The sequence below is a fragment of the Balaenoptera musculus genome, chromosome X, assembly GCF_009873245.2.
Source record: "Balaenoptera musculus isolate JJ_BM4_2016_0621 chromosome X, mBalMus1.pri.v3, whole genome shotgun sequence".
NCBI lineage: Eukaryota > Metazoa > Chordata > Mammalia > Artiodactyla > Balaenopteridae > Balaenoptera > Balaenoptera musculus.
Window position 1 is genome coordinate 65,190,781 of NC_045806.1, and position 16,825 is coordinate 65,207,605.

Here is a 16,825-nt window from a genome sequence, read left to right on the forward strand (position 1 = left end):
GAAAAAGATAGGCATTCAGTTACCAAATCTGGGGCAAAGTGGAAATGGGTCTTAAGAATAATGCAGAAGCCAAAATGGAAGGTACAATGTAAGGAACACAAACTAAAATGTTTACATTGGTTAGGCAAATAATACAAGTGTGTAAATCAGACCAAGTCTATGATGCTAGATTAAAGGGGCCTGTGATGAACTAGAAATTGAATGTCTCACATAAAGATATTTAAGTTCAAAAAATTAAAACAATGTTTGCCATACCAACAAATTCATGGATCCTTGGTAAATGGTTGATATCAGAAGTATTCCTTAAAGAAAGCTTTGATAGGAATAAGAAGAGAACACAGGAATGAGCACTGGATAGTCAAAAGGGCAGAGAAAAAAGCTGAAACTACCTAATACAAGTTTCATCAACTTCACAAATTTTGCCTCAACTCAACCTTAATCTTAAGGAGCTAGTCTAGGTAAGGAAAAGAACACACAGGCGAAGTGATTGAATGCTCTAAAAAGCAGCATGTCAGGAAGTGCAAATTAATTAGCGCTAAGGGAATGCTGACTATATTTGTGATCAGAGTCAGATGGGATTAGTCTGGGAAACTATGTATGGGGGTAAAATTTGAGTTCAGTTTTGACGAAAATAATAAGACTGAAAAAAATGTTGAGAGAACAATGGTAGTAAGAAAAATAACATATTCAAAGGCACAGAAAAAGAAACACATGTAGTGGAAAGAGATTTGAATTGGGAATCAAAAAGTTCCGGACTCTAGTCTTGGTTTTGCTACCAGCACTCTGTGTCGTCTTAGGTAAGTCAGTGTCCCTTTCCAAGTCTCTATTCCCCATCTGGAGTTCAACCAAACCATGGATCATAAGTGCAAATTCCTACAAGGGCCAAGTAGTTAAATGAGTGAAGGACAGGTGGAGACTTGTCTAATTAAAATATGTATGCCTTGATTAAATAGAAAGATATAACTGAATTTCAGCTGTTTGTGACTAAGTGGCAATGCAGATTCAGTATTCTAATTTTTCTAGAGAAACCAACAATTCTGATTTTTATGTAAAATATTTCAATTTTTAATTGTTGATAAGGAATTTACACTAAAACAACATGAAGACCAAATAAAATATTTATATAGGCCATATTTTCCCTGTGTGATACTCGTTTGCAATCTCTGGGCTTGATGGACTCCAAGATTACTTCCAGCTCTTTTTGCTTATGGCTTTATGACATTAAAAAATCAGATACAGTAAAATGGAGGGAGAAACCATAAGTTCTTGGGCTCTGTCATATAGTAGAATGGCTAAAAGTCTGGAAGTTGGACACAAACAGCCTTGCTTTGCCTCAGAAGTATGTGACCTTGAGCAAATTACATAATCTCTCTGCACTTCAGTTTCAACTTCTGTAAAATAGAAATAATAACAGTAATTACATCATAATGTTGTAAAGATTAACTGAGATGTTACAAGTAAATCACTTAAAAAAGTGTCTGCTTCATAGTAAGTCCTTAGTAGTTAGCTGTTACTAGCATGAAAATGGTATTTGTGATAAACTATTTTGCCAACTGAATGTAAGATGAATTAAAGTCAGGGATATGAGCTAGGAGGCTTACTAATGTGATACATATAAATAGGTGGCTATAAAAAATGGAAGGAAAATGCCAGATATGAGAGACATTATGAGAAGAGAATTGTTAGGACTTGATGATAGATTGAATGTAGGGATGTTACAATGTTTTGCATATAGTTTAAAAATTCTAAGCAGTTTCACTTTTCATAGTTGATGCCTTTCTTGTTATTTGATGGAGTTTAATTACCTTGAAATTCTACTCTTCTTTGTGTCTGACATGTCTTTTTCTAATAAAAAAGTGCTTCTGATATTTAATCTATCTTCTTAAAAAAGACATTTTTGAGTGTAAAACAAAAATAAAACAAAAACAGCACCAGGATTAGGTCTGGTTACCATGTTCTTATTATAAATGAGGCTCCATTTGTGGTTGTTAAATTTCAGCCTATTTTTAATGAATCAAAATTGTTTTATTTAGAATATTAAACATAAACGCATGCTAAAACTGTTGAATTTCATGACTGATATCATAGATGTTATACTACCTGCCAGAGGTTTCTATGTCTTTTCAATATTTAATAGGACATCACTACCCACAACCTTACTCAATTTTTTTGTTGATCTGGATATTTTCCTTGCCCTTGGATCTTTTCTCCATGGGGGACCGAGGCTTCTTCTGTCTACTCAGAGACACGTCCCAGACATTTTCTTCTTTGCCCATCACTCTGTGGATCAGTTCTCCTGACTTCTCCCTCTTAATGTCCTTTCCTTCATCAGCTCAGTTTATGCACCTAGTCCCTTGACCACTGCACACATATGAACTTGAACCTGTAACTTACTGAATACAATTTTCATTTAAACTTAGATTGACTATTAACACAAACGCCATGATATAAGAATAACTGAAAATATATGACTTTAGAAAGAGATTTAACATAAGAGGCAAGGAAGGAGGGAGAGAATAAGAGTACGGGGACTATGTTGAAGAAGAAAGAAGGATACTGAAGACAGAGGCACACAGAGATTGAGACTTGTGAAGGATGAATAGGATTAGAGGGAGAGAGGTGTTACTGCTGACAATAGAGCAATAGTAATTTCTTCCTCTCTTATGTATCTTGCAGTATAATTTATAAGGATGTTAAACTGAATGCTCCCTGAGAAGAAGGACACTGTCTTGGTCATCTTTGTGTCTCTTAGAGTTCTTAGCACTTTATAATGCAAAAAAGTGCTCAGTGAATGTTTGGCAAATAAAAAAAAATTAATACTTCTGCTTTCACACTTCTCCCTGTTACAAAACACCAAGTGGGAGGAGATTTAGCACAACTCCATTTTAGTTTATCATATAATCATTATTGACATTTATTGAGTGATTATTAGGTACCAGGCTTGGGGTAAGCACTTCCTACTTATTATCTAATTTAATTCCTACAACAGTTCTGTGAGTTAAGGAATAGTATTATTCTCAGTTTAGAGAGGTTAAGTGACTTGCCCAAGGTCACACAAATAAATAAGTGATGGAATAACCAACCCATTTTGATCTGACTCCATAGCCTTTCCTTTTGATATTTACTTGTTAAACTCCTCCCCTGAATATTACTATTAGACTTTAGATCAACAAATAGACACAAATATTTCCACAGAAGTTTCTTTGCCTCATATTACTAGTAACCCTATAAAATATATTGAAATTAAGATTTTCATAATAAAGCATCTTTTTTTCATTGGTTTTGATATAAACTCTTTAAAATCAATTATTCAAAGCAAAATTGAATTAACCAGACATTGATATAGCCTGTTTGGGATGTGCTGTAGACATGGAAAGAAAAATAAGAGGAAAAAAAAGATGACAATAAAATGAAGAAATATAGAAAATGTTTCTGAACTAAAGATGGGATTAAGTAGGTAAGGGGAGGATTAGTAAGAGAATGATGAAAGGGCAGGTGGCTGGCAAGTCAGCTAAGTAACCACCAGATGTTAGGTTTTCATTTATCATACAAGAGTAAGTGGGATTTGTCATTTGGTTTCTTTTGGTTTTATCATCTTACACAGCGTACACACAGTTCTTTCTGAAAGGGTACTCAATATCAATGTGTCTTAATCTTCTTTAGGTCATAAATCCCTTTGAAAGTCTGAAGAAAGCTGTAGGCCCTCTTTTCAAACATACATATATTCCAAATCTTGCATACAATTTTCAAGGACTTCTCATATTCTCTGAATCCCACCTGTAGATCTTAGGCTAAGAATCTGTAACCTTATTAGGGTTATGAGTCCCTCTCCAGATGGTTAACAGGGTAAAGGAGCTAATTGGGGAAGAGGATGAGGGAGAAAAGATAGTAGCAAAACCCACAAAATTTCACAACCTAAACCCCAAAAATACCATTATACACAATGTACTTCCTAAAATTATTCCCCAGGGTCTAAAATCCCTAGTGGCAAAGGAGCTCTAAAGATAAACCTGATGATCAGCCAGTAAAGACATCTACTGAATTAAGGTTTTACTCATTAAAAGGATATTGTGTAGTATTAGCAGCAGTAATATGTTGGTAAATGTTTAACAACTAGCTCTCAGTGAGATAAGGATTGCAGAGTTAGAAGGAAGCCCTGATTTATAGTATTTGCTGATTTCCATTGTGTAAATAATCCAACCAAAGCCAATTTTAAGCTACCAATGAGCGGTCACTGAACACAGAAGCACATAATTACTTGTTATTTCCAACAGACAAATAAATAGATATAAATAACCTAAAGAGCATAGATAGTAAAATAATGAGGACATTATGAGTTTTGAGTATTAATTCTCTTTGCTTTTAATATGATTTATTTAATGATAAGTTTATATAATTTATTTTAAAATAATGGTTGTGTTTAACAACACTGTCTCCTCATGTTTTTTAAAACACTTTTTATTTTGAAATAATTTTAGATTTACAGACAAATTGCAAAGGTGGTACAGAGAGGTCTTTCATTCAGTTTTCCCTTTATTAACATCTAACAGTAATGTAAAATGGAGTATTTGTCAAAACTAAGAAAAAAACATTGGTACATTACTATTAACTGGACTCCAGACTTCATTTGGACTTCCTCAGTTTTTCCACTAATGTCTTTTTTTCTATTCCAGGATTCAGTCCAGGATATCACATTGTATTTAATAATTATACCTTCTAGTCTCCTTTGGTCTGTGACAGTTTCTCAATCTTTTCTTTTTTCTTTTGATCTTCAGAGTTTTGAGGAGTACTGGTCAGATATTTTGTAAAATGTAGCTCAATTTGGGTTTGTCTGATGTTTTCCTCAGGCCTAGACATGGGTTATGGATTTTGGAGAAGAATACCACAGAGGTGAAGTGCCTGTCCATATTATATGTCATCATATTATATCAGGGGGTATATGATATCAACATGGAATCGTTGGTGATATTGATCTTGATCACTTGCTTAAGGTGGTATCTGACAGGTTCCTCCACTGTAAAGTTATTGTCAGCTCAGGCTGCTATAACAAAATACTATAGACTGGGTACCTTAAACAACAAACATTGATTTCTCAGAGTTCTGAAGATTGGGAATTCTAAGATCAAGGTGCTAAGAGATTCAGCTCTTGATGAGGGCCCTCTTCCTGGTTTGTGGATGACCACCTTCTTGCTGTGTGTTCATATAACATCTTCTTTGTGTGTACACTGAGAGTGAGATCTCTGTTTTCTTCTCCTTATAGGGGCACTAATCCTATCCTGAGGGTCCAACCCTCATGATCTAAGCTAAACTTATTACTTCCTAAAGGCCCATTTCCAAATACCATCACATTGGTGGATAAGGTTTCAATATATGAATTTGGAAGGGAGACACAAACATTCACCTCATAACCCATAACAGTTACTATATTTCCCTTTATTTACTCCATTTTTGGAAGGGAGTCACTAAGTTAAGCCCTTTATTTATTTATTCAACCATTTATTTATATCAGTATTCACTCATGGATATTTATTTTATACTTTGGGTTATAATGCAATACTATAATATTTATTTTGTTGTTCAAATTGTTTCAGTTTTGACCATTTGGAGCTTTTTCAGACTGGCTCCTGAATCATTTTATCATTTCTTATCATTTTCTTTTTTGAGCACTTCCATACTTTCTGGCACTATAAGATGCTCATTGTGATTATTAATTTATGTGTCAACTTGACTGTGCCATGGGGTGTCCAGATATTCGGTCAAACATTATTCTGGGTGTATCTGTCAGGGTGTTTTGGTACGAGATTAACATCTGAATCAGTAGACTAAGTAAAACAGATTGTCCTCCCATATGTGGGTGGCCATCATCCAATCAGTTGAAGGCCTAAAAAGAACACAATATCTGACCCTTCCTTAAGTAAGAGGGAACTCCTTGTGCCTGATTACCTTGAGTTGAGACATTAGGTTATTCCTGCTTTCAGACTCAAACTAAAACATTGGCTCTTCTTGGGTCTCGAGCTTGCCTGCTTTCAGACTGAAACACCATCAACTCTCCTGTTTCTCAGGCCTTCAGACTGGAACCAGAACTACACCATCAGCTCTCCTGGATCTCCAGCTTGATAACTGCATATCTTGGGACTTCTTAGCTTCCATGATTGCATGAGTCAATTCCTTATAATAAATAAATCTCTCTCTCTCTCCCCCTCTCTCCCTCTACACACACACACACACACACACACACACACACACTAATTGTTCTGTTTCTCTGGAGAACCCTTACATATAATCTCTCTTTTTTTTTCCTACCACGTCCCTAAGATACACCATTTCTCTAGGGAGTCCTGGTCTCTGTAATTGGAGAACGGTATTTAGAAATGAAGATCTGGGTATTGCTCCACTATTTTATTTGTACAAAATGCAGTTTAGCTAAGCATTCTAAGAATCTTGGTGGTATAAACTACCTTACCTTTTGGCAGCTTTTCAATGCTGAAAAATATTTTGCTGTAAATCAGTTAATAAACCTATAAGCCTGTAAATTAATCTGTAGTTTCCAAATTTCATATGGATATAGATGTAATAATGATTATTTTACATTTAAAAAAAATAAGACTCTCTGTTTTTTTCTTGTGACCTAAAGTATTTACCTATGACCTTTCCACTAAGGGAACTAGAAATAAGATATCCTGAAAGTTGAAGCACATGGAAATTTTGACCTCTGTGTGGCCTAACACTTTGAAAAGTCACAGAAACAATTCCAAGAAGGTAGTGAAAATAAAATATGTCCTTACTTAATTTCAACAGATCATAATCAAAGCATGAAGCATGAGGTAGTAATAAAAGTACATGCAATAGCATGAATTCCAAAGGGTCTCTCTTACTATATGATGAAACATATTGCCTGAACTTTTGTAATTTTCCTTGGCAGAAGAAAAAAATAGTGTTATAGATTATAATAAGTAGAACTTTGGATAGCATATAGTCAAGCCTTTATATTTCTCTGATGAGGAAACTGGGGTCAGGAACAATTAAGTAAAAATTTAAACTCTGAAATCAGACTAATAATTTCCTCCAATATGTTCCTTCTTTCTTATTATTCATCTCAGTAAACGGAGTCACAGTTCGCCTAGTCTTTCCCTTTAGATATCTCACCATCATCCTCACAATATATCAAATAATGGCAGCTCAACCCTAATCTGGGCTCTGTCGATCTGAGCTTTATTATTTTTTTTAATTTTTATTGGAGTATAGTTGATTTACAATGTTGTGTTAGTTTCAGTTGTACAGTAAAGTGAATCAGTTATACATATACATATATCCTCTCTTTTTTTTTTTTAGATTCTTTTCTCATATAGGCCATTACAGAATATTGAGTAGAGTTCCCTGTGCTATACATCAGGTTTTCATTGGTTATCTGTTTTATATATAGTAGTATGTATATGTCAATCCCAATCTCCCAATTTATCCCTCCCCCCCTTATCACCTGGTAACCATAAGTTTGTTTTCTACATCTGTGACTCTACTTCTGTTTTGTAAAAAAGTTCCTTTGTACCCCTTTTTTTAGATTCCATCGACCTGAGTTTATGTTGAAACTTCACCACATTTCTCTAGGACTATTAAACAGATTCCAAATTAGTCTTTATAATATAAATCTCTCCCTACTCTATGCACTTTAACACAGCTTTATTTCTAAAATGAAATTTTATCACACCATTCTTTCTCATAAAAATTTCACCAAATTTCTTTTGTATACAAGATGGTATCCAAATTCTTCAGAAAGACATACAGTCGAGGTCAAACTCTACTCCTCTATCTTTACTTTTTTGCTACACTGCACAGAGGGAGTTGGCTTTTTAAAAAATTTTTATTGGAATATAGTTGCTTTACAATGTTGTGTTGGTTTCTACTGTATGGCAAAGTGAATCAACTATACGTATACATATAGCCCTTCTTTTTTTGATTTCCTTCCCATATAGGTCATCTCAGAGCAGTGAGTAGAGTTCCCTGCACTATACAGTAGAGGGAGTTGACTTTTAATAGGATATTATAATTTCTCTGCCAGATAACATATAAAGTATGGAATTCACACAAGATCACTAATCAGAAATGAAGATGGGAGGTGAAATATTTTGAAGATTAAAATGAGTTAGATTTTCTGGAATAAATTTTAATTAAAAAAATGCCATGGTAATTTGAATTGTTATCATCTTGCTGCAAAGATGGTGATAGTAGTGTTGGTGGTGGTGAAGCCAGAGGAAAATTTCAGATCCAATCTGAGAGGTGATGGTGAAGGATATAGGTGAATCCAAAGTAAGTTATTGGTGTTCTCTGCACTGTCAGGACATCCTGCACATACCTTTAATCAGCATATAATTTCATTGTGTTGTAATAGTTAAATTAACTACTTAACTACTTGAGTGCAAGGAGTATGCATTTTTTCTCTGACAATTAGTAGGCATTCAACAGTATTTATTTTTTGAATAAATGAAGATACCAAGAGCCACATTATAAACTATCCACATAATGCAAAAGAAAGCAGTAAAGGAGAAAGAGGAATGAAAGGCATCAAACATATAGAAAACCAAAAGTAAAATGCCAAACACAAATCCAAATATATAAATAGTAACAATGAACATGAATGGACTAAATGATCCAATCAAAAGGCAGAGATTGTCAGATCAGATTTAAAAAATTAGATCCAACTATATGCTGCCTTTAAAGGAACACTTTATGTTGAAAGATACAAATACATTGAAAGTAAAATGATGGGAAAATATATATTTTTGCAAACAGCAACCACAGGAAACCTAGAAGGACTATAATATTATGATATAATGATTATAAACATATATACACCTAATAACAGAGCAAAAAAATACATGAAGCAAAACTGACAGAAGTGAAGGGAGAAATAAACAATTCAACAATAACTGGAGACTTCAACACCTCACTTTTCATAATAATAGAACAACTAGAATGAAGATCAAGAAGGAAATTTCTATCAAAAATAGAAATTTTGAACAACACTGGAACCCAATCAGACCTAACAGACATCTATGGAACACTCCATCCAACAGCAGAATATAAATTATTCCCAAGTGCACATGAAACTTTCTCCAGGATAAACCATATGCTAAGCCATGACAAATAATAAAACAAACCACAATACATTTAAAAGAAAGAAATAATAAAAATTATGCTCTCTGACCACAATAGAATAAAATTAGAAATCAATAACAAAGAAATTTGGGAAACCACAAATATCTAAATATTTAAAAACATACTTTCTGTTTTATTTTGGCCGCACCACTTGGCTTGCATGATCTTAGTTCCCCAACCAGGGATGGAAGCCTGGCCTCAGCAGTGAAAGCACCAAGTCCTAACCACTGGACCGCCAGGGAATTCTCAAAACATACTTTTAAATAACCAATGGGTTAAAGAAGTCAAGAGGGAAGTCAGAAAAAAATTTGAGAAGAATTAAAATAAAGACACGACATGCAGAAACTTATGGGATGGAGCTAAGTCAGTTATTGGAGATAATTTTTTAGCTATAAATGGCTTTATTAAGGAAGAAGAAAGATGTCAAATCAAAACCTCATCTTCTAATTTAAGATACTGGAAAAAGAGGCAAAAGATAAACCTGATGCAAGAAGAAGGAAGAATATAATAAAGATTAGAATGGAAATTAATAAAATAGAGAATAGAAATACAATAGAAAAAGCAATGAAGCCAAAATCTGGTTCTTTGAAAGTGATTTTTTAAAATGACAAACCTATGCACCCCAACATTTAAAGCAGCATTATTTACAATTGTCAAGATATGGAAGCAACCTAAGTGTCCATCAATAGATGAATAGATAAAGAAGATGTGGTATGTATATATACAGTGGAATACTGCTCAGCCATAAAAAAAGGATGAAATATTTCTATTTGTAACAACATGGGTGGACTTGGGAATATTATGTTAAGTGAAATAAGTCAAAGAGAGAAAGACAAACACTGTATCATATCACTTAAATGTGAAATTTAAAAAATACAACAAAATAGTCAATATAACAAAAAAGAAACAGACTCACAGATATAGAGAACAAACTAGTGGTTACCACTGGGGAGAGGGAAGGGGGAGGGGTAATACAGGGGTAGGGGATTAAGAGGTACAAACTATTATGTATAAAAATAAGCTATATTGGGACTTCCCTGGTGGCACAGTTGTTAAGAATACTCCTGCCAATGCAGGTGACCATGGGTTCGAGCCCTGCTCTGGGAAGATCCCACATGCCATAGAGCAACTAAGCCCATATGCCACAACTACTGAAGCCCATGTGTCCAGAGCCCATGCTCCGCAACGAAAGAAGCCACCGCAGTGAGAAGCCCAAACACCAGAATGAAGAGTATCCCCCGCTCGATGCAACTAGAGAAAGCCCTCATGCAGCAAGGAAGACCCAATGCAGACAAAAGTAAATAAATAAATAAAATTTTTAAAAATAAGCTATATTGTACAACAGAGGGAATACAGCCAATATTTTATAATAACTATAAATGGAGGATAAACTTTAAAAATTGTGAATTACCATATTGTACACCTGTAACATATGTCATATTGTACATCAACTATACTTCAAAAACAAAATAACAAACCATTAGCAAGATGGATCAAGAAGAAAAGAGAGAAGGCTCAAATTACTAGAATCAAAAATGAAAGCAGGGCACATTACTACCAACCTACAGAAGTAAAAAGGATTCTGAAGGAATCTATAAATAAGTTGTGCCAATAAATTAGATAAATTGGATGAAATGGACAAAATTATTTATTTATTTTTTACTAGGGTATAGTTGTTTTACAATGTTGTGTTAGTTTCTACTGTACAGTGAAGTGGAGTTTCCTGTGATACACAGCACATTCTCATTAACTATCTATTTTATACATATTAGTGTATATATGTCAATCCCAATCTTCCAATTCATCCCACCCTCCCTTTCCACTCTTGGTGTCCATATGTTTGTCCTCTATGACTGTGTCTCTATTTCTGCCTTGCAAACCAGTTCATCTGCAAAATTTTTCTAGATTCCACGTATATGTGTTAATATACGATATTTGTTTTTCTCTTTCTGACTTACTTCACTCTGTATGACAGTCTCTAGGTCCATCCATGCCTCTACAAATGACCCAATTTCTTTCTTTTTTATGGCTGAGTAATATTTCATTGTATATATGTACCACATCTTCTTTATCCGTTCGTCTGTTGATGGGCATTTAGGTTGCTTCCATGACCTGGCTATTGTAAATAGCACTGCACTGAACACTAGGGTGCATGTGTCTTTTTCAATGATGGTTTTCTCTGAGTATATGTCCAGTAGTGGGATTGCTGGATTATATGGTAATTCTATTTTTAGTTTTTTAAGGAACTTCTATAACTGTTCTCCATAGTGGCTGTATCAATTTACATTCCCACCAACAGTGCAAGAGGGTACCCTTTACACCACACCCTCTCCAGCATTTATTGTTTGTAGATTTTTTGATGACTGCCATTCTGACTGGTGTGAGCTGATAGCTCATTATAGATTTGATTTGTATTTCTCTAATAATTAGTGATGTTGAGCATCTTTTCATGTGCCTCTTGGTCATCTGTATGTCTTCTATGGAAGAATGTCTATTTAGGTCTTCTGCGCATTTTTTGAGTTGTTTGTTGGTTTTTTTGATATTGACCTGCATGAGCTGTTTGTGTATATTGGAGATTAATACTTTGTCCGTTGATTCATTTGCAAATATGTTCTCCCATTCTGAGGGTTGTCTTTTCGTCTTGATTATGGTTTCCTTTGCTGTGCAAAAGCTTTTAAGTTCCATTAGGTCCCATTTGTTTATTTCTGTTTTTATATCCATTACTCTAGGAAGTGAGTCAAAAAGGATCTTGCTGTGATTTATGTCATACAGTGTTCTGCCTATGTTTTCCTCTAAGAATTTTATACTGTCTGTTCTTACATTTATTTCTTTAATACATTTTGAGTTTATTTTTTGTGTATGGTGTTAGGGAGTGTTCTAATTTCATTCTTTTACAGGTAGCTGTCCAGTTTTCCCAGCACCACTTATTGAAGAGACTGTCTTTACTCCATTGTATATCCTTGCTTCCTTTGTCATAGATTAGTTGTCCATAGATGCGTGGGTTTATCTCTGGGCTTTTTATCCTGTTCCATTGATCTGTATTTCCGTTTTTGTGCCAGTACCATACTGTCTTGATTACTTTAGTTTGGTAGTATAGTCTGAAGTCAGGGAACCTGATTACTCCATCTCCGGTTTTTTGTTTTGTTTTGTTTTTTTTCCTCAAGATTGCTTTGGCTATTTGGGGTCTTTAGTGTCTCCATACAAATTTTATGATTTTTTGTTCTGGTTCTGTGAAAAATGCCATTGGTAATTTGATAGGGATTGCACTGAATCTGTAGATTGCTTTGTGTAGTATAGTCATTTTCACAATATTGATTCTTCCAATCCTAGAACATGGTATAGCTCTCCATCTGTTTGTGCCATCTTTGATTTCTTTCATCAGTGTCTTATAGTTTTCTGAGTACAGGTCTTTTACCTCCTTAAGTAGGTTTACTCCTAGGTATTTTATTCTTTTTTTTTTGCAATGGTAAATGGGATTGTTTCCTTAATTTCTCTTTCTGATCTTTCATTGTTAGTATATAGGAATGCAAGAGATTTCTGTACATTAATTTTGTATCTGGCAACTTTACCAAATTCATTGATTAGCTCTAGTAGTTTGCTGGTGGAATCTTTAGGATTTTCTATGTATAGTATCATGTCATCTGCAAACAGTAAGAGTTTTACTTTTTTAAAAATTTGTAATCATTTTATTTCTTTTTCTTCGCTGATTGCCATGGGTAGGACTTCCAAAACTATGTTGAATAATAGTGGTGAGAGTGGACATCCTTGTCTTGTTCCTGAACTTAGAGAAAATGCTTTCAGTTTTTCACCATTGAGAATGATGTTTGCAGTGGGTGTGTCATGTATGGCCTTTATTATGTTGAGGTAGGTTCCCTCTATGCCCACTTTCTGGAGAGTTTTTATCATAATTGGGTGCTGAATTTTGTCAAAAGCTTCTTCTGCATCTATTGAGATGATCATATGATTTTTATTCTTCAGTTTGTTAATATGGTGTATCACATTGTTTGATTTGCAAACATTGAAGGATCCTTGCATCCCTGGGATAAATCCCACTTGATCATGTTATATGATCCTTTTAATGTGTTGTTGGATTCTGTTTGCTAGTATTTTGTTGAGGATATTTGCATCTATATTCATCAGTTATACTGCTCTAAAATTTTTTGTGTGTGATATCTTTGTCAGGTTTTAGTATCAGGGTGATGTTGGCCTCATAGAATGAGTTTGGGAGTGTTCCTTCCTCTGTGATTTTTTGGAAGAGTTTGAGAAGGATGGGTGTTACCTTTTCTCTAAATGTTTGATAGAATTCACCTGTGAAGCCATCTGGTCCTGGAATTTTGTTTGTTGGAAAATTTTAAATCAGTTTCATTTTCATTGCTTGTGATTGGTCTGTTCATATTTTCTATTTCTTCCTGACTGTACCTTTCTAACAATTTGTCCATTTCTTCCAGGTTGTCCATTTTGTTGGCATATGGTTCCTTGTAGTAGTCTCTTATGATCCTTTGTATTTCTGCAGTGTCCATTGTAACTTCTTCATTTTCATTTCTAATTTTATTGATTTGAGTCTTCTCCCTCTTTTTCTTGATGAGTCTGGGTAAAGTTTTATCAATTTTGTTTATCTTCTTGAAGAACCAGCTTTTAGTTTTATTTTTCTTTGCTATTGTTTTCTTTGTTCCTATTTCATTTATTTCTGCTCTGCTGTTTATGATTTCTTTCCTTCTAGTAACTTTGGGGTTTTGTTTGTTCTTCTTTCTCTAGTTCCTTTAGGTGTAAGGTTAGATGGTTTATCTTAGATTTTTCTTTTTGTTTGACGTATGATTTTATTGCTATAAACTTCCCTTTTAGAACTGCTTCTGCTACATCCCATAGATTTTGGGTCTTCGTATTTTTGTTGTCATTTGTCTCTAGGTATTTTTTGATTTCCTCTTTGATTTCTTCAGTGACCACTTGGTTATTTAGTAGTGTGTTATTTAGCCTCCATGTTTTTGTGTTTTTTACAGTTTTTTTTTTCCTGTAATTGATTTCTAATCTCATAGCTTTGTGGTCAGAAAAGAAGCTTGATATGATTTCAATTTTCTTAAATTTACCGAGGCTTGATTTGTGACCCAAGATATGATCCATCCTGAAGAATGTTCCATGCACACTTGAGAAGAACGAGCAATATGCTGTTTTTTGGATGGAATTCCTATAAATATCAATTAAATCTATCTGGTCTGTTGTGTCATTTAAAGCTGTGTTTCCTTATTAATTTTCCATGTGGATGAGCTGCCCATTGGTGTAAGTGATGTGTCAAACTCCCCCACTATGATCGTGTTACTGTCGATTTCCCCTTTTATAGTAGTTAGCATTTGCCTTATGTATTGAAGTGCTCCTATATTGGGTGTATATTTATTTATAATTGTTATATCTTCTTCTTGCTTGATCCCTTGATCATTATGTATTGTCCTGCTTTCTCTCTTGTAACAGTGTTTATTTTAAAGCCTATTTTGTCTGATATTAACATTGCTCCTCCAGATTTCTTTTGATTTCCATTTGCATGGAATATCTTTTTCCATTCTCTCACTTTCAGTCTGTATGTGTCCCTAAGTCTGAAGTGTGTCTCTTGTAGACAGCATATATATGGGTACTGTTTTTGTATCCTTTCAGCCAGTCTATGTCTTTTGGTTGAAGCATTTAATGCATTCACATTTAAGGTAGTTATCAATATGTGCCTTCCAATTACCATTTTCTTAATTGTTTTGTTTTTGTTTTTGTAGGTCTTTTCCTTCTCTTGTGTTTCTCACTTAGAAGAGCTCCTTTAGCATTTTTTTGTAGAGCTGGTTTGATTGTGCTGAATTCTCTTAGCTTTTTCTTGTCTGTAAATGTTTTAATTTCTCCATTGAATCTGAATGGGAGCCTTGCTGGGTAGAGTAATATTGGTTGTAGGTTTTTCCCTTTCATCACTTTAAATATATCCTGCCACTCCCTTCTGGTCTGCAGAGTTTCTACTGAAAAATCAGCTGATATCCTTATGGGGATTCCCTTGTATGTTATTTGTTGCTTTTCCCTTGCTTCTTTTAACATTTTTTCTTTGTTTTTAATTTTTGATAGTTTGATTAATATGTGTCTTGGCGTGTTTCTCCTTCAGTTTATCCTGTATGGGACTCTCTGTGCTTACTGTACTTGGGTAACTATTTCCTTTCCCATGTTAGGGAAGTTTTTGACTATAATCTCTTCAAATATTTTCTCAGACCCTTTCTATTTATCTTCTTCTCCCTGGACCAATATAATTTGAATGTGTTTGTTTTTTATGTTGTCCCAGAGGTCTCTGTGACTCAGAGAAGTCCTCCATTCTTTTCATTCTTTTATCTTTATTCTGCTCTGTGGCAGTTATTTCTACCATTCTATCTTCCAGCTCACTTATCCGTTCTTCTGCCTCAGTTATTCTGCTATTGATTTCTTCTAGAGTATTTTAAAATTTTCGTTATTTTGTAATTCATCACTGTTTGTTTGCCCTTTAATTCTTCTAGGTCCTTGTTAAACATTTCCTGTATTTTCTCCATTTTCTTTCCAAGATTTTGGATCATCTTCACTATCATTACTCTGAATTCTTTTTCAGGTAGACTGCCTATTTCCTCTTCATTTGTTTGGTTTTGTGGGTTTTTACCTTGCTTCTTCATCTGCAGCATATTTTTCTGTCTTCTCATTTTGTTTAACTTACTGTGTTTGGGATCTCCTTTCCACAGGCTACAGGGTCATAGTTCCTCTTACTTCTGGTGTCTGCCCCCAGTCGGTGAGGTTGGTCTAGTGTCTTGTGTAGGCTTCCTGGTGACAGAGGACTGGTGTCTGCCTTCTGGTTGGTACAGCTGGATCTTGTTACTCTGATGGGCAGGGCCACATCCAGTGGTGTGTTTTGGTGTGTCTGTGAGCTTAGTGTGACTTTAGGCAGCCTCTCTGCTAATGGGTAGGGTTGTGTTCCTGTCTTGCTAGTCGTTTGGCATGGGGCATCCAGCACTGGAGCTTGCTGGCCCTTGAGTGGAGCCCAGTCTTAGTGTTGAGATGAAGCCCTCTGGGAGATCTCTTGCCAATTAATATTTCCTGGGGCCAGGAGTTCTCTGGTGGCCCAACGGAAATGGACAAAATTAGGTAGAAGAAAGCTATCTAAACAGACTGAAAAAGACTAGACAATCTCAATAGGCCTCTAACAGGTAAGGTAATTGAATTGTATTGTATTTTATTATTTATCATAATACTACACACAAAGAAAAGCCCAGGCCTGCATGGCTTCATTGCTGACTTTTATCAAATAGTTAAAGAAGAAGTAATACTAATTCTTTTCAAATTCCTTCAAAAAATAGAAGAGGAGAGAACCCAACATCTCTTATGATATAGATGGAAATATCCTCAAAAAATACTAGCAAACTAAATCTAGCAACATATAAAAATAATTATATGCAGTGACCACCATGACTCTAGTCCTTGCATATTCCAGAAATGCAAGCTTTTTTAACATCTGAAAGTCAATTAATGTAACATACCATATTAATAGAATGCAAAATAAATGATCTAAGGATCATCTTATTACATGCAGAAAAATCATATGACAAAATACAACACCCTTTATGACAAAAACACTCAGAAAACTAGGAAAAGAATGGATCTACTTCAAGCTCACAAAGGAGATAATGGAGAAGGA